The 26,460-nt window shown below is 38.5% G+C and overlaps 1 protein-coding gene and 1 long non-coding RNA gene across 1 annotated transcript in view; one reads left to right on the top strand and one right to left on the bottom strand.

Annotated features, from left to right (window-relative positions):
- Nucleotides 1-4,729, top strand: part of LOC134482374 (high mobility group protein B1-like) — a 31,279-nt gene extending 26,550 nt beyond the window's left edge. Inside the window, exon 3 of the long non-coding RNA XR_015639885.1 lies at nt 2,626-4,729. This is a non-coding gene — a long non-coding RNA (high mobility group protein B1-like). The remainder of the gene's footprint in view (nt 1-2,625) is intronic.
- The window catches only part of Erich1 (glutamate-rich 1), a gene marked incomplete at its 5' end in the record, with an annotated part of 52,793,804 nt that overhangs the window by 37,157,276 nt on the left and 15,610,068 nt on the right, over nt 1-26,460 (bottom strand).

Genomic DNA, 26,460 nt, shown 5'->3' with positions numbered 1-26,460 from the left:
TGGTATTGTTGTTCTTCCTATGGGGTTGCAAACCCCTTCAGCTCCTTCAGTCCTTTCTCTAACTCCTCCATTGGGGTCCCTGAGCTCAGTCCAGTGGTTAGCTGCAAGCATCCTCATCTGTATCAATAAGGTTCTGGCAGAGCCTCTCAGGAGACACCCATATCAGGCTCCTGTCAGCAAGCACTTCTTAGCATCAGCAATAGTGACCAAGTTTGGTGGCTGCTTATGGGATGGATCCCCAGGTGGAGCAGTCTTTGGATGGGTTTTCCTTCAGTGTCTGCTTCCACAATTTGTCCCTGTATTTCCTCCCGTGTTTATTTTGTTCCCCCTTCTAAGAAAAAGGTTTTAAAGCATCCTTTAAATATCTGCAGCCCTAATGTTATGTTGGAAATAAATCAGGATCAATTAAGTCCTGTAGTCATTACATACTTTTCTAAGAAAGGTATTGCTAAAGTCCAGTATAAGCCTAGAAGCCCCTAAAACCTTAACTCTGAATATGACATGATCTTTACCTTATTAATATTTTAATACAATATAAATATATCAATATAATGTGGTGATTCAATATTCTGAAAAATATCTCATATTCTGAGAGACTGAAACTTTTGCTGGACCTCACACCCAAAGTCAATATAATAATCCGTTCCCATAGCAGATTACAGCTGTAACTGTAAGAGATTGCAGTCTGTAACTCCAATTCTAGGGTATCTGTCACCGTCACACATATAGGTAGGCAAAACAACCATGCGTGTAAAATAAAGTAAATATTTGTTTTAAGTTGAATAAGTTTTAATAGAAAAACGTAAATAAAATATAGATTTTATAGTTTATTAGAATATATTTGACATGAACATGAAAAGAAAAAGATCCATGAAGAAGAAGGGTGAGAGGGGAGGTGGGAAAGGTAAACAGAAGGAGCAGGAGCAAGGAGAATTCACTAAAACAAAGGCTAGAGGGAGATGCCAGAAGGAAACCTGCTACTTTGTATTTCTTGAAAATTAAAATGTAAAGGGGAGCCTGAAGGGAAGAGTCAGCAGTTATTGAGCACTTGCCACTCTTCAGGAAGTCCCTGTGTGAGCAGTTTCATCACCCAATGGCAGCTCACATCTGTAACTCCAATTCCAGCCCTTTCGCCCTCTTCTGGCGTGTTCAGGTACTGCATGCATGTGATTCACGGGCATGCGTTCAGACAAAACAGCCACACTTATAAAATAAAAATATCTTTTGAAATAAAAATATTTTTATTTCAGGCTAGAGAAAGAGTTTGTCATTATTACATGACATTTAGGAACCTACTTGATTGCCAATTATCAAAGTTCAGATTGATACCTACTGTTAGACTCGGGGTTTTGATCTGATCAATTTAGATTCTCGGCAGATTGATTTTAACCGTTTTGTGATGTGGTTAAGAAAGAATGACGAATAAGAAAGATCAGCATGGGAAGCTAATAATGAGTAGATTAGCAGGAGAGGAAAAATTAGTAAACTAGATTAGTTTAGGCCTCAGTCGATTAGAAATCTTGTCAGGGTTGAGGAATCAGAGAAATCTAGATAGATGAGAAAATCAAATTTTTCTCACCATGCCATTGGACCTTAGCCTTTCTTAAGATATACTGTGAAAATGAATGTGGGAAAGTCAGTAAAGTACCTGCCACATACAGCTTGGAGAGGGGGGGATGTTGGTTTCAGTCGTCAACCCCTATTCTATTAGCCTTTGGCCTGTTCACAGGCAGAATATTGTGAAGCCTGGTGTGTGTGGTAGATTCTGCTATCTCATGATGGACAGGGAGCAAAGAAAGAGGAGCTGAGTATGGACCAGAAACAAGCTCAAGTTTATGGCCCAATGACCTATTTATCTAGTTAGTCCCCCTCCCCTCTTCCCTTCTCCCACCCCATCTGAAGTTTTTACCTCTCTTAAAATAGCATGACCAACAAAAGACCAAAGGTTGAGTATCTGAACCTGCAAAAGACATTTCATATTCAAATCATAGGGAGTAGAAGAATTGATATACACTGTGTCAACCAATCCCTTCCTTTCATTGAATATTCATTGTGACAAGAAAGATTTTTTATTCTAAATGTATAAAGTGATTCGACACATCTATTTAATATATTTATTTTCTAATATTTCAAAACTTAAATCCATCTGAAAGTTATCTTAGTATGAGGGGGGTGAAGAATGGGTGCTGTACTTCTTTTATATAAATAAATTTCTCAAGTTTCCTCTTTTCAATTCAAAGATGTCTTGTATGATGATATTACATTCATTTAGATAGGTTATTTAACGTTTTCAATCTCCAGAATTGTTTTTATGATTTTTGTATGAATAAGAATTTTGCACTATGTTTATTGAAAAGAAACTGACACATTTATACTTTGGAGATTCTCTTTGTAAAAAGTTGGTGTTTCCATGTCTTGTAACCACGTTTCTTTAATTTTTGGTTCATAGTTTTATTCACAAGTACTTAGGAATAATATTTGCAAACTGAACTGTAGATATAGGATGTATCTTTATTGTCTTTTTCTCAACATATAACCTGTTTGTACTAGTGACTATTTTTAAGAAGAAGTGAACTAATCGGCAGAATATGCATTAGAAAGCATACTTATTATGTTGGTTTACAGAACACAGTCTGGGTAGTTCAAAAACTATTTTGAGCATGCTGGAGAGACTGCAAACCCCGAAGAAGCTCCTTGGCAAAGGAAGCCGGAAGTCTCAACAGTCCAAGACTGGTGCTCCAGGCCAGGAAGATTCCCGGAAAGCTGCTGGCCTCCATCCACATGATAAAGAAAAGAAGGCGAGGCTCTCCATCAGTACAGGACAGCAACTGAGTAGACTGACTTCTTAGGAAGAAGCAGCAGTGGCCAGGCAAGCCCCACTGCTTTTCCTTGGACTTTTATATCTAGGCTTCCAACAGAAAATGCTGCCCGCTCTGGGGAAGGTTTTCCACATTGGTTAACACTTCCTCCCATTCCCGCACAAAACTTTCCAGATCCCTTCAGGGCTAGCTAACCATCACAACATCCTCTTATCCTCTTTACATATTGTCTAGATCTCCCAGAGCGATACTTTACATCAGCTTATATTCAAGTCAGAACTCAACTGTTAGTTTTTGTTCCCTAACAATAAAAAAGCCTTCCTTCCCTCCCTCCTTCCTGGGCACCTGGAATTTTGTCCAAGGCCTCGTGCTTTTAAGGAGACTTTGTGCTACAGAGGTGCATCCCCAGCCCCCATAGCATCTGACTCAAATGGATGCGAGTATAAATAGCCCGTGGAAGTCAACACAACACAGTGAAGAAGAGCATTTGGGCCAGGAGTCTCCCAGCTTCTACATAATTTCACATAATTTCAAGGACTGTAAGAACAATATCCTTCTGCAGCCAGATGAATCCTAGATATTCATAAGTTATAAGCTTAATTACACTGAGCAGTGTATGCAGACTAGATAGGTTCTGCTAAAATCTTTTCTTTCTCTTGTAAGTGGTTTATTGCAGTCCCCCAAAGACTCTCATTCAGGTATACATGCAGTTATAAGTTCATATTTTATTTGCATATTAACCCAATGAAAATGTAAGTAAGGACCTCACTTAGAATGCAACAAAAATTCATGCTGCAGAATGCAATCTTGAAAATTATTCACCTAGACAATACATGGAGCATGAAAGTCTAAAAACAAAATAAACTTTAACTCAGTGGTATAATTCAAGTTTATTAAATTGTCCTCTATGAGGGTAAAAGTTTATACTGATTTTGATATTTCTACACATATACACTCAATTCAACAATCAGTTCCACTAAAGGCCGATAACCATATTTCTGAAAGTTAACAAAAAAATTTATTCAAAAGCCTAGAAGTATTCATGTACTAACAGATTCTAGATTTAGACATCAGTGTGAATTCATGTTTACTTTAATATTGATAGATAAACATACATTTATAAATAGGTGTATGAGTGCATTAGTGTTTGCATGTATATTTTCATCCTCTATCTGTTGAGAAAGATAAGGTTCAGTCATAACCCATCAATGCTGAGACTCAACATCTTAATTTTTAAGACCACAGTCCAGTAGACAGAGCCAGAGTTCTTGGGAGAAATAAAAATTCTAGGACTGAGCAGGAAGCATAAAGCACAAACTCAGAGCATCTTATAGTGCAAAGTAAAACACTATCAAATACACACACACACACAAACACACACACACACACATGAGGGGGAACACATGCAAGCTGACAATTTGCAAAAGGGAGGATAAGTGACCAACTGAAAATTCCCCTAGTTCCTGGGCACAGTGACACATACCTCTAATCTTAGGATTAGGAAGTAGGAGCAGACAGATCTCTGTGAGTTTGAGGCCAACCTGACTTACATAGCAAGTTTCAGGCCAGTTTCAGGCCAGTTTCAGGACTACATAGTGAGACCTGTCCAAAACTTAATATGTAAATAATGTCCCTAGTTGCCAAAACTGGAATAGTCTAAGCAAATACAAGCCATGTGGTGGTGAGATAGCTCAGTGGGTAAGAACACTTGTTGCCAAGCTTGAGGAAGGCAGCGGGATCTGAACCTATGTTGTGGAAGGAGAAAATTGATTCCTACAAACTGTCCTCTGACCTGCAAAAGTCTCAGTCTCTCTCTCTCTCTCTCTCTCTCTCTCTCTCTCTCTCTCTCTCTCTCTCTCTCCCTCTCCCTCTCTTAAGCAAGCAAGAAATAAATAAACAAGCTTTTACAGAAGATTTGTTTTTAATTTTCAGTGTATAAGCATTTTGCCTGTGTGCAAGTCTGTGTAGTACATGGGTGTCTTGGGTCCATAGAGGTCAGAAGAGGGTGTCAGATTCTCTATAACTGGAGTTACAAACGCTTGTCAGCAGTCATGGGGATGCTGGGAATTCAACTGGGTTTCTGTGGTACAATAGCTGGTACTCTTAACTACTGAGCCATCCTTGCAACTGCAATAGATAATTGAATTTTAAACAAAGAAAATACATAAAAATAACACCTGGGAACAAACAGTATAAAGACTTGTCATATGCCCTGTACCCAATGTCCCCAACTAGTAATATCTGCCGGGTTTGTGTGGCATATTTGTTACCATCCATGAACCAATATCAACACTCGTGTTACACGCAGATTTTGTCAAGGTTTCTCAGGTGTTTTAACTCAGATATCGGAAGTGGTCCAGCATGCCTTCTGTTCACCAACACAGAGTTGTCACAACTCCCGAGGTGCCTCTGGGATGTGACAACAGATTCTCTCATTTCTTAAGAATTTTTATAACCATAGTATTTCTTAGATTCACTTGCTCAGGGCTTATGATGAATGTCCTTCAGCTGAGATCTCGCTAATGTTTTTCTTATAAGTAAAAGGAATTCTGTGTGTTGGGGAAAGAGGAACACAACAGTCACCTGCTGCCTGAAGCCACATAATCCACTGTCACTGTAGACCATGACTGCCTGACAGAAAGTATGTGGTGGCCTTTTTCAATGTAAAGTCAACCCCTGCTTCATAACAATTCATAAACAAGTTATTATGGGTTCTCTAAACCTGACTCACTGTTTATATGGAGGGGTGTTTACATAAGAATTTGCCTTTTTCAATTTCAAGTACTCTGGTTTTATTTAATCTATAGATACCCATTTTTCCTTAAATATTTCCCATTAAATATTTCCCATTTTCAGGAATATCTGCAACACTTTGTTGTTTTAACAAATAAAGAGGTACTTAATTTCCATTGTGTTTCCATGAAATTCATTTTCATAATATCATACAATCACTTAAACTGCTAAGTCAGTATTCTCAAGTTGCTTGAATATTTATCGTAAGACAGCAAGTACAATAATTTCCAGTTTTATAATTAATGAAAAGATCTGGAAAAATATTTCTAGCTGGTATAGTAAGGGTGGGCAACACATTCTTAAATTTTTATCTTGGTCTTTTTTTTAAGATTTATCTAGTATGTATAAGTACACTGTTGCTCTCTTCAGACACAACAGAAGAGAGCATCAGTTCCCATTACAGATGGTTGTGAGCCACCAGGTGGTTGTTGGGATTTGAACTCAGGACCTCTGGAAGACCAGTCAGTGCTCTTAACAATTGAGCCATCTCTCCAGTCCTTATCTCAGTTCTTAAATATAATTCCTGTCCCTATGAACATACTTTAATTAGAACAGTCAGATACAGTATACTGATTAAAGGCTAAGTCATAGACATTTAAAAGGTTGGGTGAGCCAGCAGTAATAAAGTGATTCTCAGGCCATACTGTATATCCACTTTGCCAAGCACAAGCTTACTTCTGCAAGCATTGTTTCAAAAGATTTATTTATTTTATGTATATGAGTACGCTGTCACTGTCTTTGGACCCACCAGAAGAGGGCATCAGATCCCCTTACAAATGGTTGTGAACCACCATGCTGGGAATTGAACTCAGGGCTTCTGGGAAGCAGTCAGTGCTCTTAACCACTGAGTCATCTCTCCAGCCCCTCTGAATGCATTTTTCTTATATAATTTCTAAAATATTTCATAGATTCAATCCTTCGGTTCTTTCATGAGTGAAGCCTACCCTGATTTTGAATATGCAAATATAATTCTGGTTATCATTTATGCCCCAACCTGCAGGGGGCGGGGCTGGGGGCGTTCAGCGGAGACCTGAGGAAGGGGTGAAAGAATCGGGGACAGGAGGCGCAAAGAAGGAGAGCAAGTCCTAGTCTGATCAAGCTCTCAAACTTTATTTCAGGGCAGTGGCTTATAAAGACAAGCAAGAAGGAAGGCCACACAGGGCCCAATTCCTCACCGTCACCACCCTCCCATTGTTCTTTCGGTTCCTGCAATCCTAACCTGTAAATTATGGGTGTACTGATAAGAACAGATAACTGGCTAGGTTTCCCACAGAGGCTGTATAAATGGGCTTGACATTCCTGAGAATATTCCTGAAACAGAAGGTGTATAAGTGGGCTTGGCACATTTAAAAATTGTAATGATATGGGACCTATTCTAAGTAGCCCTTTTCCATCTTTTTATTTAAATTTGTTCTCCATCTTTTGTGCATCCTCTGAAGGAAGTTGTCTACTTTCCAATTATACTATATAATAATGTGGCCTGCTTAGTTTTTCTCCTTCACTTTTTAAAATCGTTTCTGTTATTCCCAAGGCCCCGAACAATTATCCTTGACTTGAGTTTGCCATTTCCTTCTCATCCTTTTCCTCTGCAACCCCCTCTCAACCCTTTCTAACAGATGCTCTTACCTAAATCATACCCACACAGAGATTCTTATTTCTATCTTAACCATTTCACTATCATTTCCGACCTTCCTCTCGTTTGGAGCCTTCTTAAATCTTTAACTTAAGGTGCTAGAGAGATGGCTCAGCAGTTAAATCTTTAAACTTGGAGTTTCACTAAACCATGAATTGTGACACCTTACTGTTATATGTCTAGTTTTCAAAGCTTGGTTATATTCCTGGCCTTTTCTGTGGTGATTGATGGCTGTATCACTACCACCACCCCATAATACCTTTCAATTCCTCGGTAACCACTCTCTTCGTTTACTTTTTGTGCTCTTTAAGCCTCCTCACTCCCACACCTTGAAATCATCTCATCTTGAAAATCACAGTGAAGTACTTAATTTCCAATGTGTTCTTGTGAAATTATCATCACAAATATCATCTAATAGATACCAACTGAATTCCAACTGATCTTGCAGAACATGTAGAGAAGTGTGTTTAAGGCTAAACGTAAAGTTTTAGGCTGCACTGAAGTTCCTACCCTTATGTTTGTTGGTTTATTAAATTTAACTACTATGAGATATAAGAAAGGAATGCATTTGAAACTGTGTGAGATTAAAAAAAACATATATTTTGACTCTTGATCTCACTAATTTTATGTACTGTATGCCTGTTTTGTTTTTTTAATTTTTTTCTATCACTATGGGTACTAGTGAGCAAACTTTCTGCTTCTTTGTTTTTTCTTTGTGTGCAAGGGCATGCTATGTGTGTATATGTTTGCTTGGGTGTGCAGGCCAGAGGTTGAGTCTGGGCGTCTTTATCACTGTCTACCTTTGTTTTTAAGACATTTTATTCATCTAGGCTGTCTGGCTAACAAGCTCAAAAACACTCCTGTCCCTTCCCCTATCCCTAGAATTACAGATGTGTGCCCCACACCTAAGAGCTTTTACTTCGGTTCTATGGATATAAACTCAAATCCCCATCCTTATAAAACGAACACTTCACCAGCTGAGCCATCTTCCCAGCCTCCCCTCCTACTTTCTAACTTCTGAAGTCTGGTAAGTTCAAGAACACCAGTGTCTTTGAAACAGGCTACAAAAACTCAGCTTTGAATCAGATCTTTGTCTTTAGGGTCATAGGCACTCTGCAAATAAGCCATAGAAATACATAAGACCTGTATATGATCTCATGATAGTATGTTTGTGTTACGGTCTTCTGTTTATATCACACTGTTGTATCCACAGTGTCAAAGCACAGATGTTATTGAATCTATTACTAAAGTATCTTAAGGTAAAAGAAAATTTTATTCAACCTCTGAGGTACAAGCACCATGACCATTCATTTCGGTGGATAAGATTTGAAGCCTTTTAAGAATGGTTAGTTTTTAGAAAAAATAACTTTGAGATAAAGAAAAACGATACCATTTTCTATTCATTGTAGAAAGTTTGACTTTGTATGTCAAGAGGTTATATTTCCTAGAGATGAATAATTAAAATGGAGATGTGTTTAGTATATATTTACCTTTGCAAAGTGGCACGTATCTTGTATTTTTCATCTTGAAAGCAATTAGATGTATTCTAAAGACAGAACAAGGGATGAACCGGCCTTTGGAAGTGGGAAAGATGAAAATCCTGGACAATGAGGACTCTCCTGCCTTTGCATAATTTCAGAGTGTACAGGGGTGTAATGCTGGCATGCTGATTATTTCCAGAGTGTTTCAATTAGGTGGAATCTTCTGTACACAATTGAGTCTCTGGAGAAAACAAAACCAAATAAGTCTTTTAAATGATGCTAGTTGTAGTAAGCTGGAGAAGATAGACAAAATTCTGATAGTTAGTTACAATGAATACCAAGAAGAAACTTTTCACTGTTTATCCAGAGCCTCTGTGAATTGACACAAACACGTGCCCTCAGCCTTTCTCACTTTTCTGCTGACCGGAAACAATAAACGGAATGAGTCCAAACGATCGCAGTCTTCAGTGTTTCTCGCTCTCTCTCTCTCTGCAGCTTTGGAGCTAGGTTCAGGAAGGGTAGAAGGAGTGGGATGTAATGCTACCAACTGACTCCAATTCACTTGGGAAAAAGCTGCTCAGAAACCAAGTTGTGTTTGCTTTTAATGTGTGATATTGAGCAGCCAATTTTTTTTTCATTATTTTTGACTCTGCTTCTGCCTACTCTGCTTTTCTGATACGTTGTAGACACTGACATAAGCTTACATTCCTCTGATGAAAAATTTACGACAAACTTCCTTGCCTTTGTTAGGAGTTACACATGAATCACTTTCTACCACTACGCTTGAGATGAGGAACAGACAGTAGGAAAGGAAAAGAGAGGATATAATTTGCTCTTCCTAGGAGACTCACTAGTTACTTGCCAGGCCTCATTAGTATAGGGGAGGGAAGAAATGTCACCCCAGAAGGTTGAGATAAAGTCATCCTCCCAAAACAAAGTCAGAAAAATCCAAATGTAATGGATGAGATCAGTTATCTATAGAAATGCGTTTCCCTGAAGAATAGCCAAAAGGATTATGTGGAGAAATTTAGGAAGACCCTGAGGAATCTGACAATAGAAGAAGCTTGATTGTATCCATATATTTCTAACAACAATCTAATTACAGTGAATGGATGAAGCAGTAACACAATCAAGCAGTAACTTAATCACTTATAGAGAATGGATTAAGTGCTCTAATCGCAATCAACTGCAGGGTAACTCAACAGAAGGAAGCATATTTTATCCGAAGGGGATGACTACAGGAAGGAAGTGGGGACACCAAGAATCCAGGCTTTGTCTATGACTCCAGCTCCCTCCAGTGTATGATGTACAGCCACCACACTGTTTAAACAGACAGGTGGAACCAAAGACTGTTTCCATAGTGATTGGGGTTTCAAAGCTTATCAACAAAGCAGCAGGTCCTTAGCAGCATCAAGCACCAAGGAATGCATTCCCAGAATTACCAAAACAGCCAAAGTGTAGTTAGTAAAAGTAGTGAGTGAATTATAGACATATTCATCCAACAACCATTCATGCAATGGCTTCAGTAATACTTTAGCCACTGGCCTAGGAGCTGGAGACTCACTATTGAAAATGAAATCTATATAAGTTCTCGAGGAATGTTCTCTCTATTACTTTATTTTATTACCCTGATTATTTCTAGGAACAATATATGGGAACTGAAAAAAAAATCACAGGGATCCTAAACTGATCTCAGACTTATGGAAAGATCCTTTTAGTTGACCTACTTACACCTTATTTAAAACAAAGAGACTGAGAACAGGAATAGATTTAAGTGGAACTAAAATTAGGTTAATACAGTGAATTAAGTAAGTGATAATAAGTTCCTCAAAATGATCTGTGACAAACACAATAATTTGCATAGAGACTATTTAGAAATGCAGTTGCTAATGTTCCTTTAAGAATAGCACAAAGAGACTTATGTGTTGGTCCACATCTCTTACATATGCTATTTAGAGAAGAACTGCTTCTGATACTTTTAGGATAACAGCTTTGAAGATTTTACACCTTTGAAGTTGACCATGAACCAAAATTATCTATGGGTGCTTCTCAAAATGAGGATGCTGGAAATACATTACAGTTCCAAACTCCATTGTAATGCACTAGCCAATCAGCTACAGCACATAACACCAATTTGAGCATGCAAGATAGTAAGGCATAAAGGGACAAAGACTACAAAGTGATGCTGAAATAGAGCATTCTCCTATAATTTCCTATCCAAGGCAGAGAGAAGTGTTATTGAAAAGTTTTAGAGCAACCAGGCACATGCTCTAAGTGGGTCTCAAGGGCACTCAGGCAGAAACTGCATTGCCCAAGAATGTTAGAAGTTGGCGTGCCAGGACATAAAATATAGAGTGCTAAAATACCAAACAGTGTAGGATACAAGGAAAGTGCAGGCATATGTTAGCTCCCTAGTCACAGATCCTAACAGCAAAGAGCAGGATCCAATGGAGCAGCCAAGAGGTCCATTGCAAAAGCATACCTCCTGGCAAAAGTACAAAAAATAGCTCCAGTGTTGGCAATGAGCTTCCACTAATTGACAATATCTGAGATTCATACAATACCATGCTTTTTTTCTCTACATATATTTCTTAGGCTTTTATTGAGAAACTGTTTGGTGTACTATGGTAAATGTATTGGGGTGAATAATTTGTGTCTTGTTTGTACTTTATACATGCAAGGTCAGGCAAGACATCAATTCAACAGAAACTGCAAAAGTAAATGGTAAAAAAAGAAAAGGAGAAGAGAGGAAAAGAAAACTTTAATGCCCTGTGTACAAATAGAAAGATTTTTTCTATATCAGCAGTGTCTCTAATCTTCCCTCCCCAGCCTCACTTCAGTGAAACATTTCCCTTTTTATTACTTCTTGAGCTCCGTGAATTGTTCAATCAGCATTCAAGACAGGGTGCTTCATACGCTGAGATGAGTGTCATTCCAATTCTGTTTTCTTGGGAAAATATCTGGGGAGGATTTAATCATGAGGTCTTCATGGGAGTTACTATTCATAGAGAAAGAATATCTCATTCTAAGCAACTGTGCTTATGAACATTTGATCCCAGAGTGGGATACAAGAAAGAAAATTTGTTTTCACTTCAATGGATAAGAAACACAATATGTAGAACAAACCATTCTGAAGAGTTAGATAAAAAAAGGCTGACTGTCAAAGGTAATCCAGATTGAGACTACCAACCACAAATTTCTTAATTCTGCAAGTAATTCTTTTTCATATCTATTAACTTGAGTATTTCTTATTTACATTTCGATTGTTATTCCACTTCCCCGTTTCCAGGCCAACATCCCCCTAACTCCTTCCCCTCCCCTTCTCTATGGGTATTCCCCACCCCATCCTCCAACCATTACTGCCCTCCCCATAACAATCATGTTCACTGGGGATTCAGTCTTAGCAGGACCAAGGGCTTCCCCTTCCACTGGTGTTCTTACTAGGCTATTCATTGCTACCTATGCAGTTGGAGCCCAGGGTCAGTCCATGTATAGTCTTTAGGTAGTGGCTTAGTCCCTGGAAGCTCTGGTTGGTTGGCATTGTTGTTCATATGGTGACTCAAGCACTTTCAAGCTCTTTCAGTCCTTTCTCTGACTCATTCAACGGGGGTCCCGATCTCAGTTCACTGGTTTAATGATGGCATTCGCCTATGTATTTGCTGTATTCTGGCTGTATCTCTCAGGAGAGATCTACATGCGGCTCCTGTCTGCCCGCACTTCTTTGCTTCATCCATCTTGTCTAATTGGGTGGCTGTATATGTATGGGCCACATGTGGGGCAGGCTCTGACTGGGTGTTCTTTCTGCCTCTGTTCTAAACTTTGCCTCCCTATTCCCTCCCAAGGGTATTCTTGTTACCCTTTTAAAGGAATGAAGCATTCACATTTTGATCATCCGTCTTGAGTTTCATGTGTTCGGTGCATCTATAGTAATTCTAGCACTTAGGCTAATATCCACTTATCAAAGAGTGCATACCATGTGTGCTTTTCTGTGATTTGGTTACCTCACACAGGATGATGTTTTGATATTTTCCAGTTCCATCCATTTGCCTATGAATATCAAAAAGTCATTGTTTTTGATAGCAGAGTAATATTCCATTGTGTAGATGTACCACATTTTCTGTATCCATTCCTCTGTTAAAGGGTATATGGGTTCTTTCCAGCTTCTAGCTATTATAAATAAAGCTTCTATGAACATAGTGGAGCATGTGTCTTTGTTATATGTTGGGGCATCTTTGAGTATATGCCCAAGAGAGGTATAGCTGGCTCCTCAGGTAGTGCAATGTCCAATTTTCTTAGGAACCTCCAGACTGATTTCCAGAATGGTTGTACCAGTCTGCCATCCCACCAACAATGGAGGAATGTTCCTCTTTCTCTACATCCTCAACAGCATTTGCTGTCACCTAAGTTTTTGATCTTAGCCATTCTCATTGGTGTGAGGTGAAATCTCAGGGTTGTTTTGATTTGCATTCCCCTTTGACTAAAGACAATGAACATTTCTTTAGATGTTTCTCAGCCATTCTGCATTCCTCAGCTGTGAATTCTTTGTTTAGCTCTGAGCCCCATTTTTAATACGGTTATTTGTCTCCCTGCAGTCTAACTTCTTGAGTTCTTTGTATATTTTGGATATAAGCCCTCTATCAGTTATAGGATTGGTAAAGATCTTTTCCCAATCTGTTGGTTGTCGTTTTGTCCTAACAACACTGTCATTTGCCTTACAGAAGCTTTACAGTTTAATGAGATCCCATTTGTCTATTCTTGACCTTAGAGCATAAGCCATTGGTGTTTTTTTCAGGGAATTTTCTCCAGTGCCCATGTGTTCGAGATGCTTCCTCACTTTTTCTTCTATTAGTTTGAGTGTATCTGGTTTGATGTGGAGGTCCTTGATCCACTTGGACTTAAGCTTTGTACAGGGTGACAAGCATGGATCAATCTGCATTCTTCTACATGCTGACCTCCAGTTTAACCAGCAACATTTAATGAAAATGCTATCTTTTTTCCAACAGAAGGTTTTGGCTCCTTTCTCAAAAATCAAGTGACCATAGGTGTGTGGGTTCATTTCAGGGTCTTCAATTCTATTCCATTGGTCTATCTGTCTGTCTCTGTACAAATACCATGCAGTTTTTATGACTATTGCTCTGTTATATTGCTTGAGTTCAGGGATAGTGATTCCCTTGGAAGTCTTTTATTATTCAATATAGTTTTAGCTATCCTGGGTTTTTTGTTATTCCAGATGAATTTGGAAATTGATCTGTCTAACTCTCTGAAGAATTGGATTGGTATTTTGATGGAGATTGCATTGAATCTGTAGATCGCTTTTGGTAAAATGGCCATTTTTACTATATTAATCCTGCCAATCCATGAGCATGGGAGATCTTTCCATCTTCTGAGATCTTCTTCCGTTTCTTTCTTCAGAGTCTTGAAGTTCTTATTATACAGGTCTTTCACTTTCTTGGTTAAAGTCACACCGAAATATTTTATATTATTTAAGACTATTATGAAGGTTGTCATTTCCCTAATTTCTTTCTCAGCTTGTTTCTCTTTTGTGTAGAGGAAGGCTACTGATTTATTTGAGTTAATTTTATACCCAGGCACTTTGCTGAAGGTGTTTATCAGGTTTAGTAGTTCTCTGGTGGAACTTTTGGGATCGCTGAAATATACTACTATATTGTCTGCAAATAGTGATATTTTGACTTCTTTTTTTCAAATCTGTATCCCTTTGATCTCCTTTTGTTGTCTGATAGCTCTGGTTAGAACTTTGAGAATTATGTTGAATAAGTAGGGAGAGTAGGCAGACTTGTCTAGTCCCTGATTTTAGTGTGATTGCTTCAAGTTTCTCTCCATTTAGTTTAATGTTAGCTACTGGTTTGCTGTATATGGCGTTTACTATGTTTAGGTATGGGCCTTGAATTCCTATTCTTCCAGGACTTTTATCATGAAGGGGTGTTGAATTTTGTCAAATGCTTTCTCAACATCTAATGAAATGATCATGTGGTTTTTATCTTTCAGTTTGTTTACATAATGGACTACGTTGATGGTTTTCCATATATTAAACAATCCCTGCATGCCTGGGATGACGCCTACTTGATCATGGTGGATGATTGTTTTGATGTGCTCTTGGATTCGGTTTGCCAGAATTTTATTGAGTATTTTTGCGTCAATATACATAAGGGAAACTGGTCTGATGTTCTCTTTCTTTGTTGGGTTTTTGTGTGGTTTAGGTATAAGAGTAATTGTGGCTTCATAAAAGGAATTCGGTAGCACTCCATCTCTTTCAATTGTGTGTAATAGTTTGGATAGTATTGGTATGAGGTCTTCTATGAAGGTCTGATAGAATTCTGCACTGAACTCACGTGGACCTGGGATCTTTTTTGTTGGGAGACCTTTAATGACTGCTTCTATTTCTTTAAGAGTTATCAGGTTGTTTAAATGGTTTATCTCTTTCTGATTTAACTTTGGTACCTGGTATCTGTCTAGGAAATTGTCCATTTCCTGCAGATTTTCAAGTTTTGTTTAATATAGGCTTTTGTAGTAGGATCTCAGGGTTTTTTGAATTTGCTCTGATATTGTAGTTATGTCTCCCTTTTCCTTTCTGATATTGTTAATTTGGACACCCTCTCTGTATCCTCTCATTAGTCTGGATAAGGGTTTATTTATCTTGTTAATTTTCTCAAAGAGCCAACTTTTGGTTCTGTTGATTCATTTTATGGTCCTTTTTTGTTTCTACTTGGTTGATTTCAGCTCTGAGTTTGATTATTTTCTGCCTTCTACTCCTCCTGGGTAGAAGGAGAATTGATGAACCAAATGGATTTAACAGATATTTATAGAACATTGTATCCTAAAACAAAAGGATATACCTTCTCACCACCTCATGGTACTTTCTGCAAAATTGACCATGTAATGGGTCATAAAACAGGCCTCAACAGATACAGAAAGATAGAAATAATCCCATGCGTCCTATCAGACCACCACAGGCTAAAGCTGGTCTTCAACAACGATAAGAAAATAATGCCCACATATACATGGAAGTTGAACAATGCTCTACTCAATGATAACCTGGTCAAGAAAGAAAAAAAGAAAGAGATTAAAGGCTTCTTATAATTTAATGAAAATGAAGGTACAACATACCCAAATTGTCCATTGATGAGAGTGGGGTTTTGAAATCTCCTACTACTATTATGTGAGGTGCAATGTGTGCTTTGAGCTTTAGTAAGGTTTCTGTTATGTATGTAGGTGCCCTTGTATTTGGAGCATAGATATTTAGGATTGAGAGTTCATCTTGGTGAATTTTTTTCTTTGATGAATATTTGTTCTACAGCATTTAGGTGTGCTGACAAGCTGCTGATATATGCTCTCTCCTGTCTTTCTGCAGGCACTCAGAACTATGAGTTTTCCTCTTAGCAAAGCTTTCATTGTGTCCCATAAGTTTGGGTATGTTGTACCTTCATTTTCATTAAATTATAAGAAGCCTTTAATCTCTTTCTTTTTTTCTTTCTTGACCAGGTTATCATTGAGTAGAGCATTGTTCAACTTCCATGTATATGTGGGCATTATTTTCTTATCGTTGTTGAAGACCAGCTTTAGCCTGTGGTGGTCTGATAGGACGCATGGGATTATTTCTATCTTTCTGTATCTGTTGAGGCCTGTTTTATGACCCATTACATGGTCAATTTTGCAGAAAGTACCATGAGGTGGTGAGAAGGTATATCCTTTTGTTTTAGGATACAATGTTCTATAAATATCTGTTAAATCCATTTGGTTCATGACTTCTCTTAGTCTGTCTATGTGTGTGTTTAATTTCTGTTTCCATGATCTGTCCATTGATGAGAGTGGGGTTTTGAAATCTCCTACTACTATTATGTGAGGTGCAATGTGTGCTTTGAGCTTTAGTAAGGTTTCTGTTATGTATGTAGGTGCCCTTGTATTTGGAGCATAGATATTTAGGATTGAGAGTTCATCTTGGTGAATTTTTTTCTTTGATGAATATGAAGTGTCCTTCCTTATCTTTTTTGATGACTTTTAGTTGGAAATGGATTTTATTTGATATTTAATGGCGACTCCAGCTTGTTTCTTCAGGCCATTTGCTTGGAAATTTGTTTTCCAGCCTTTTACTCTGAGGTAGTATCTGTCTTTGTCTCTGAGGTGTGTTTTCTGTAGGCAGCAGAATGCAGGGTCCTCATTGCGTATACATTGTGTTAATCAATGTCTTTTTCTTGGGGTGTTGAGTCCATTGACGTTAAGAGATATTAAGGAATAATAATTGTTGCTTCCTGTTATATTCATATTTGGATGTGAGATTATGTTTGTGTGCTTTTCTTCTCTTTGTTTTGTTGCCAAGACGATTAGTTTCTTGCTTTTTCAAGGGTTTGCTTGCCTCCTTATGTTGTGCTTTGCCATTTATTATCCTATGTAGTGCTGGATTTGTAGAAAAATATTGTGTAAATTTGGTTTTGTCATGGAATATCTTGGTTTCTCTATCTATGTTAATTGAGAGTTTTCCTGGATATAGTAACCTGGGCTGGCTTTTGTGTTCTCTTAGGGACTGTATGATATCTGTCCAGGATCTTCAGGCTTTCATAGTCTCTGGTGAGAAGTCTGGTGTGATTCTGATAGGTCTGCCTTTCTATGTTACTCGACCTTTTTCCCTTACTGTTTTTAATATTCTTTCTTTGTTTTGTGCATTTGGTGTTTATGGGCATCTCTTTATTTAGGTTAGGGAAGTTTTCTTCTATGATTTTGTTGAGGTTATTTACTGGTCCTTTGAGCTGGGAGTCTTTACTCTCTTCAATTCCTATTATCCTTAGGTTTGATCTTCTCATTGAGTCCTGGATTTCCTGTATGTTTTGGACCAGTAGCTTTTTCCGTTTTACATTATCTTTGACAGTTGTACCAATGATTTCTATGGAATCTTCTGCTCCTGAGATTCTCTATTCTCTCTCTTGTATTCTGTTGATGCTTGTATCTATGGCTCCTTGTCTCTTCCATTGGTTTTCTATATCCAGGGTTGTCTCCCTTTGTACTTTCTTTATTGCTTCCATTTCCATTTTTAATTCTTTCACCTGTTTGATTGTGTTTTCTTGGAAACCTTTCTGGGATTTTTGTGATTCCTCTCTATAGGCTTCTACTTGGTTATTTATGTTTTCCTGCGTTTCTCTAAGGGAGTTCTTTATGTCTTTCTCAAAGTCCTCCATCATCATGATCAAATGTGATTTTAAATCTATATCTTGCTTTTCTGGTGTCTTTGGATATTCAGTGTTTGCTTTGGTGGTAGAATTGGGCTCTGATGATGCCATATAGTCTTGGTTTCTGTTGCTTGGGTTCCTGCGCTTGCCTCTTTCCATCAGGTTGTCTCTGGTGTCACCTTGTTCTGCTATTTCTGACAGTGGCTAGACCGTCCTATAGGCCTGTGTGTCAGGAGTGCTGTAGACCTGTTTTCCTGTTTTCTTTCAGCCACTTAAGGTAGCAGAGTGTTCTGCTTTCAAGCATGTAGTCTTTCCTGTCTACTGATTTTCAGCTGTTCCTGTGGGCGTGTGTCCTGAGTCCATGGGGCAGGTCACCAGGAGCAGAAAAGTTGGTCTTACCTATGATCTTGGGGTGAAGCCACTCCTCAGGGCTGGGTTCCCGCTCTCAGTGAGGGCAGTAACCAGAAGGGTCTGCCCCTCCTTCTCAGTGGTCCCTGTGCACTGCTAAAAACCAGAAGTTTCCAGTCCCAGAGGAATTTTACCTCTGTGTGTCCTGAGTCCACCAAGCAGGTCGCTTGGAGCAGAAAAGTTGGTCTTACCTCTGGTCCTGTGGCTGATGTGGCTCCTGTGTGCTGCTTTTGAGTTCCCTGTGAGGGCAGCAACCAGGAGGGCCTGAGCCGCCTCCCCCCACCCCCCAGTGCACCAGGGTCCCAGATGGCGTTAGGTGTTTTCCTCTGGAGTCAGAAATGTGGGCAGAGTGTAGTCTCTTCTGGCTTCCCAGGTGTGTCTGCCCCTCTGAAGGTTTAGCTCTCCCTCCCATGGGATTTGGGTGCAGGGAGCCTTTGATCGGGTCCCTTCAGATCAGGGTGGTGTCTGGACTGCAGGGGACCTGCCGCTTGAGTGCCCCTATCTTCCGGTTCCTGCAAGTAATTATTTAAAAAAAATCTGCTGAGAATACAATATACCAATCTGGGAAGAAGTATTAGAAGTTTTCTAATCCAATTTCTTCGTTCAGGGCTAAAGACTTGAGTTGGAGAAATTCAGTGTTTGACAGAGTTAGTTTTGCAATTATTACCAGTCTTACTAATACCTGGAGTCAAACATTGGGTGACCTCATTGGAATCACTCACTGTTTCTAGTCAATCTCAAATTCCTATGTCCGCCTAAGTATTAGGGCAATAATTCATCTAATTATTTAACTATTTCTGAAAGTGTTGCATAGGTACTGTGATGTCCTAAAATGCCCTCCAGGGGCATTCTCCTCATTCTTTCTTGCTCTTTGTTCTTTGCTTCTCTGCTCTTGCCCCCTCCTCCTGTACTTTCTCTCCGGATCCTCCCCTTGCCTCCATATACCCATGGCCAGTCTTTCCTCTCCTCTCTTCTTCTTCTCTCATTAAACCTCTCCATGTGGAAAATAAAATAAAATGCTCTCCAAAGTAAACACAAGTATTTTTCTGTAGAAGAGTTGTGCTCAGCTTGCACAGAGTCCTGAGCTTCTGCAAGGATGAGCTCATTGAAGTAAATATCCTTCATCCCTAACGATAGAGAGTCTAGCATGTTCTAAATGCTGATGCTGTTGTTTCACGCTGTTATATTAATACTCTTATGAGCATGACCCTAGAAAACCAATAAGAGTTATCATAAGCTGGTACATTGGGAGAGATCAATTGAATGCAGCAAGTACAAATTGCCATTCTGACTTATAACACTGCTTCGTATGCTCATTTACTTAAAAAACATTAGAATCCTTATGGCACTATACTTAAGCTGCCATAGGACCTAACATGGCTCCGGTTACATTAAAATGTATTCTTTGGATTTCATAAATTAAGATAACTGGCCTATGTCATGGTGGCACATGCCTTTGATGACATCATTTGTTAGGCAGAAGTAGATAGATCTCTGAGTTTGAGGCCACCCTGGTCTGCAGAATGAGTTCCAGGACAGCAAGGACTACATAGAGAAACCTGTCTCAAAAAAAACAAAGTAGATAGATTGATATATATATATATATATATATATATATATAGATAGATAGATGATAGATAGATAGATAGATAGATAGATAGATAGATAGATAGGAGGGTGGATGGATAGATAGATAGATGATAGGTAGGTAGATAGACAGACAGAAAGACAGACAGATAAATGATACATAGATAAGATGAAGATACCTGAAGAGAAAACAAGCACAAAGTACTTTTAATAGAACTAATATCTATTAGTAGAATTGAAGACTCAATTTTTTCTACATGATCTACATACTATGATATAGATTTATTATCCTATCATATCTATCATCTATTATATGTATATATAAAATAGTCATCTATCCCCATCTTATCTACATTCCTTTAGGAGAGTTTTATTTCATAGAATCATAAAATGGGAAGAAACTTTGATAGAAACCAAGGTTCCTTCTACCCATATCCACCATATCCATAAGGTTAATATGGAACCGTTGATGATAAGACAGTGTACGCATTTCACTTTTAGTTGGGCCTGGTGGCACCATCCCAGCTCCCCAAGCTTAAGAAGACCAAGCAATAGGATCACAAGTTGAAGGCCCACATGGACAACTAAATGATATGTTGTCTCAAAGTGAAAGGTACAGGGAGGGTAGTTAAGTGTTACAGTACTTGCTAAGCATGCTTGAGGCCTTATCTAAGTTCAATCTACAATAATAGAAAAAAAACAATTTGTGTCTTTCAGTTCTGTTTTTCTGAATAAATGCAATACTTTCTTGTTTTATATATGTATTTCAACTGTTCTAATATAGTTGCAATGAATTTTTAGAACATTTGAATAAGTAAAAATAAGGTAGAAAAAGAGAAAACGTTTTAAGTAAAAAATATTGTCACACACACACACACACACACACACACACACACACACCCCATTGGTGCATTAATAAGCACATTAAAGGAGATTGCCAGAGAATGTACAAGCCAAGTATGAATTTAAAATAAAAAGTATGACTGAGACACACATAGCATAGGAAAAAAACATTACTTCTTCGTGCCTGCTCAACCTTCTGTTTTTAATTTCCAATTTTATGATTTTTTTAGTCATGGATAATAGGTTTGTTTCAATAATTTCAGTCGAAAATCTATAGTTATATATCATCTCATGGAAGTCTTAAACAGAAATGTGAAATCAAACCTTAGGCTCTGTCCATAATATTGTTTTGGAGTGACACTCCCACCAAGTTCAAGCCATGGCTAATAACTCTCCTTCCCACTTGAAGTCTCCATGTCTGATAACAAATGGAATCGTTGAGTTCATGCAGCTGTTCACAAGCTAATTATCTGCAATCATTTCTGATTACTTAATCGGCCATGGTAGGATGTGTGTTTGCTGCTATGTTGAGTTTACACATTAGGCTTTAATGTGCTGATATGGTTAATTGTTGTGCTCACTGCTGCCTGCTAATAGACCATTCCTGAAAATGAGACCATATCTCAATGGAATTTGCATGTTCATTTTAAATAAGTAATAACTACCAGCTCAGGTCCTAGATCCAGTGTTTACCATTTTAAAAATGCACTTTCTAAATGCTGTATCATTTCTAAAGCATTTGCATTATTCAGGTTTGCAATACCAAGTAATTAAACTAACCTTGAGTCGATAACCTACTCCAATACATAAACTTAACAGTTTTCCTACTTTGATCAGCTTTCCGCTTTCTCCATTTCTGCCATCGATAGCAAAATGTATTCTTTTAAAATGGCACCAAACAAGCTAACTGGGATAACATAATGGTGTGAAAATTAAAGGGCCATTAAGAGCCGACAAGTATTTATTAATATGCAGTCAACATGCCCATGTTACCATTTGGGAGCAATACAAACCTGTTAATGTGGAAAGTAGACATGGAGTTGTTGTCATGAGACTACTGATTTGTTTTGCAGTGTTGCCTTTTGCATTTAGTCTGAAATGGTGGAAAAATTTAGAGGGCAGGTTTTGTGGTTGTTAATGTAACATATCTGATCTCTGTTGTTAACAGGGCCATAGGGCAGACATGTAGATGTTTCAGGGGTTTCCTTGATCTTTATTAGCTCTAAGCTCCATTCTGTGTCCTGATATCATTTTTTTCTTTGCTTCATCTATTTTAAGGCTTGTGTGTTTCCTTCTCAGGTGTCCTTTTATTAGCTAAGTCAGTTGGTGTCAAGTAATAGATATATTTCAATCCAAATACCCTTACATTGGTCTCTGAAACTTCTAGGAAAAACCAACTTCTTCCATTCTCTGCCATTCCTAGGACAGAGCCTGCTGTCTCCTGTAGCATTAGACTCACACCATTTTAACAGATGTCAGTGAACAGGCTTCTGTCATTTATTTTCTGTCATCACTCTGACTCTGAGAGATGTTGTTTTCTAGTCCTACAAACCTACTCCTCCAGCAACATCATATACTGTATTCCCTGAATTTTAAGGTCACTGCAGGAAAGAAATGGAAAAACAATGGGGTTAGAATAATATTGGTAATGAGTTAGACTCATTACTATGATGCAGTTTCTCCTAACTACTCTGGGTGTGTGTGTGTATGGTGAGAGTACATGATGTGTTTCTGAGTAATGGTGCATGCACACCAGAAAGCTCATGTGGAGGTCAGACTGGGGCATTGATTCTTGCCCTCAACTTATTGAGGTTGGATCTCTCTTATTTCAGTTATTTACTGAGTACTCCAGGGTAGGCTGCATGTGATTTTCCTGTCTTTGCCTCACATCTTGTTCTGTTTTTTGTTTGTTTGTTTTGTTTTGTTTTTACAGGGTTTCTAGTGCTCTGGCCCAAGTTGGTAAGGTTGTGAGGCTGGCACTTTTACTAGCCTAGCCTTCTTCCTGGATGCTATTTCTATTAAGAATACTAAATATGCTGAAGATTCGAGACTTGGGTTTTCATGATTTGGCACTTTTATTCATTTTCATTTTTAAATTTTGATGTTTCCTTGATGTCATCAAGATCATCTCGGCATTTTTCTAATATCTCTTTAATAAAAAGTTCTTATATTAAAATGTTCTGTTTCTCAAAGATGTTAATGTATTTCCTTTCTGTTCTGCTCTGTGATGGTTTGTATATGCTCGGTTCAGGGAGTAGCACTATTAGAAGTTGTGGCCCTGTTGGAGTAGGTATAGTCTTGTTGGAGTAGGTGTTTCATTGTTGCTGTGGGCTTTAAGACCATCATCCTAGCTGGCTAGAAGTCAGTATTCTGCTAGCAGCATTCAGATGAAGATGTAAAATTTAGTTTCTGCACCATGCCTGCCTGGATGCTGCCATGTTCCTGCCTTAATGATAATGGACTGAACCTCTGAACCTGTAAAACAGCCCTATTAAATGTTGTCCTAATAAGAGTTGCCTTGGTCATGGTGTCTGTTCACAGCAATAAAACCTTAACTAAGATGCTCTCCATCATTTATTTCTTCTCTGGTTAAATTCAAGTCCTTTAAAGTTCTTCCTATTGCTGCTACTTCTATGAAACACTAGTTGAGAATAGTTTGGACTGATACTAGCAGTGGCTCTATTAATAAGTGTTATGCCCACATGTAGAAGAATGCAGATCGATCCATCCTTATCACCCTGTACAAAGCTTAAGTCCAAGTGGATCAAGGACCTCCACATCAAACCAGACACACTCAAACTAATAGAAGAAAAACTAGGGAAGCATCTGGAACACATGGGCACTGGAAAAACTTTCCTGAACAAAACACCAATGGCTTATGCTCTAAGATCAAGAATCGACAAATGGGATCTCATAAAACTGCAAAGCTTCTGTAAGGCAAAGGACACTGTGGTTAGGACAAAACGGCAACCAACAGATTGGGAAAAGATCTTTATCAATCCTACAACAGATAGAGGCCTTATTTCCAAAATATACAAAGAACTCAAGAAGTTAGACCGCAGGGAAACAAATAACCCTATTAAAAAATGGGGTTCAGAGCTAAACAAAGAATTCACAGCTGAGGAATGCCGAATGGCGGAGAAACACCTAAAGAAATGTTCAACATCTTTAGTCATAAGGGAAATGCAAATCAAAACAACCCTGAGATTTCACCTCACACCAGTGCGATTGGCTAAGATCAAAAACTCAGGTGACAGCAGATGCTGGCGAGGATGTGGAGAAAGAGGAACACTCCTCCATTGTTGGTGGGATTGCAGACTGGTAAAACCATTCTGGAAATCAGTCTGGAGGTTCCTCAGAAAATTGGACATTGAACTGCCTGAGGATCCAGCTATACCTCTCTTGGGCATATACCCAAAAGATGCCTCAACATATAAAAGAGACACGTGCTCCACTATGTTCATCGCAGCCTTATTTATAATAGCCAGAAAATGGAAAGAACCCAGATGCCCTTCAACAGAGGAATGGATACAGAAAATGTGGTACATCTACACAATGGAATATTACTCAGCTATCAAAAACAACGAGTTTATGAAATTCGTAGGCAAATGGTTGGAACTGGAAAATATCATCCTGAGTGAGCTAACCCAATCACAGAAAGACATACATGGTATGCACTCATTGATAAGTGGCTATTAGCCCAAATGCTTGAATTACCCTAGATCCCTAGAACAAACGAAACTCAAGACGGATGATCAAAATGTGAATGCTTCACTCCTTCTTTAAATGAGGAAAAAGAATACCCTTGGCAGGGAAGGGAGAGGCAAAGATTAAAACAGAGACTGAAGGAACACCCATTCAGAGCCTGCCCCACATGTGGCCCATACATATACAGCCACCCAATTAGACAAGATGGATGAAGCAAAGAAGTGCAGACCGACAGGAGCCGGATGTAGATCGCTCCTGAGAGACACAGCCAGAATACAGCAAATATAGAGGCGAATGCCAGCAGCAAACCACTGAACTGAGAATAGGTCCCCTATTGAAGGAATCAGAGAAAGAACTGGAAGAGCTTGAAGGGGCTCGAGACCCCAAAAGTACAACAATGCCAAGCAACCAGAGCTTCCAGGGACTAAGCCACTACCTAAAGACTATACATGGACTGACCCTGGACTCTGACCCCATAGGTAGCAATGAATATCCTAGTAAGAGCACCAGTGGAAGGGGAAGCCCTGGGTCCTGCTAAGACTGAACCCCCAGTGAACTAGTCTATGGGGGGAGGGCGGCAATGGGGGGAGGGTTGGGAGGGGAACACCCATAAGGAAGGGGAGGGAGGAGGGGGATGTTTGCCCGGAAACCGGGAAAGGGAATAACACTAGAAATGTATATAAGAAATACTCAAGTTAATAAAAAAAAAAAAATCAAAAAAAAAAAAAGAATGAAAAAAAAAATAAGTGTTATGCCCATTCCAGGTACTGCTTGAGAGGTACACAAAGTCTATTTTAATAATACTGTTAATTTGTCTGTATTTGGTTATTTTAAATTTTTGTCTAATCTACTCTTCAGAAAAGGATTCTTAAATGACCTTTATATAACATATCTCATCTTATATATTTTGTTGCCCTCTCAAGCCTGTTTGAAAACTATTCCCCACTAGATGATTTAAATTCTATCCTGTTTCTTTTTCACATTGCTACTCTTTTAACAAGTGTTTTAAAGGGTAACAATTTAATAAACAAATTACAAGCACTCCACTTAGGATAAAAATTTAATAAAACACCAAATTTTAAGGACAATCCTTGTATGCCTCTGACATTTTTAAGAAAAAAATACCTATAGCCCACAACTTTTCTGGAGTCAGATTAAATATTCTTATTTCTTTCTGATTTGGGAATTTGGAAGATCTTTGCAGTGTAAACACCTATCCCTCATTTTGGGGCTCAGAAGAAGTAACAAAAGCAGTTAAGACACTGAGAGGGATGAGGAGTCCTGGGTCCCCAGTCCAACACAAATGGATAAGAACCTCACCAACTCCAACAGGAGTGGACTCCTTGTTTTCCAGGATTCATCAGTTTCATTTCAAGTCAGCAAACAAGTAGAAAATGCTGAATATTGAATTTTTTATCTTCTGCTCGCCATATATTCTGAAACTTCTAAATTTCAACATAAGGAAAATTTCACATGATAATAATTATTATTATTCAAAGTGAAAATAAATTTAGCGTGTGTCAAGATAGGCAAAAATAAAGAAGATAATAAAATTTAATCAGGACACTCAACTATCAAAGTCTATGTGAAACACCTTCCATTGATATTTGCATTTTATTCTCACAACAGACCTGTAAAAATCCTACCATTACGGCCATCTAGCTGAAGAGGCAACTAAGACTCAGTACGTAGAACCTAAACTTTGTAAAATATTGAGCTCAGGCTCTTCTGGTCAGGGTCAAAATAAGGTATAAGCTACATATAACACACACAATTGTGCTCTGCGAAGTCTGTTCCCATAGAACTTCGTTTATTCCCATGTGAAGAATGCCTTGGACTGTGGTCAGGACAAGCAATTTCCTGCCTCAGCAAAACAGCTTAACCAGTTCAAGGACATTATGGAAACAGAGCCCATTTGGCTATGAGACCTTCTGTATCTTAAGTATGACATCTGATAGCAATGAGAAATACTCTGATTTTTGTTATTCTGGTGTTCCTACTTATCTCCC

This window comes from Rattus norvegicus, chromosome 16 (assembly GCF_021556685.1).
Source record: "Rattus norvegicus strain SHRSP/BbbUtx chromosome 16, alternate assembly SHRSP_T2T, whole genome shotgun sequence".
Lineage (NCBI taxonomy): Eukaryota > Metazoa > Chordata > Mammalia > Rodentia > Muridae > Rattus > Rattus norvegicus.
This window is presented reverse-complemented; position numbering and strand designations above follow the sequence as displayed.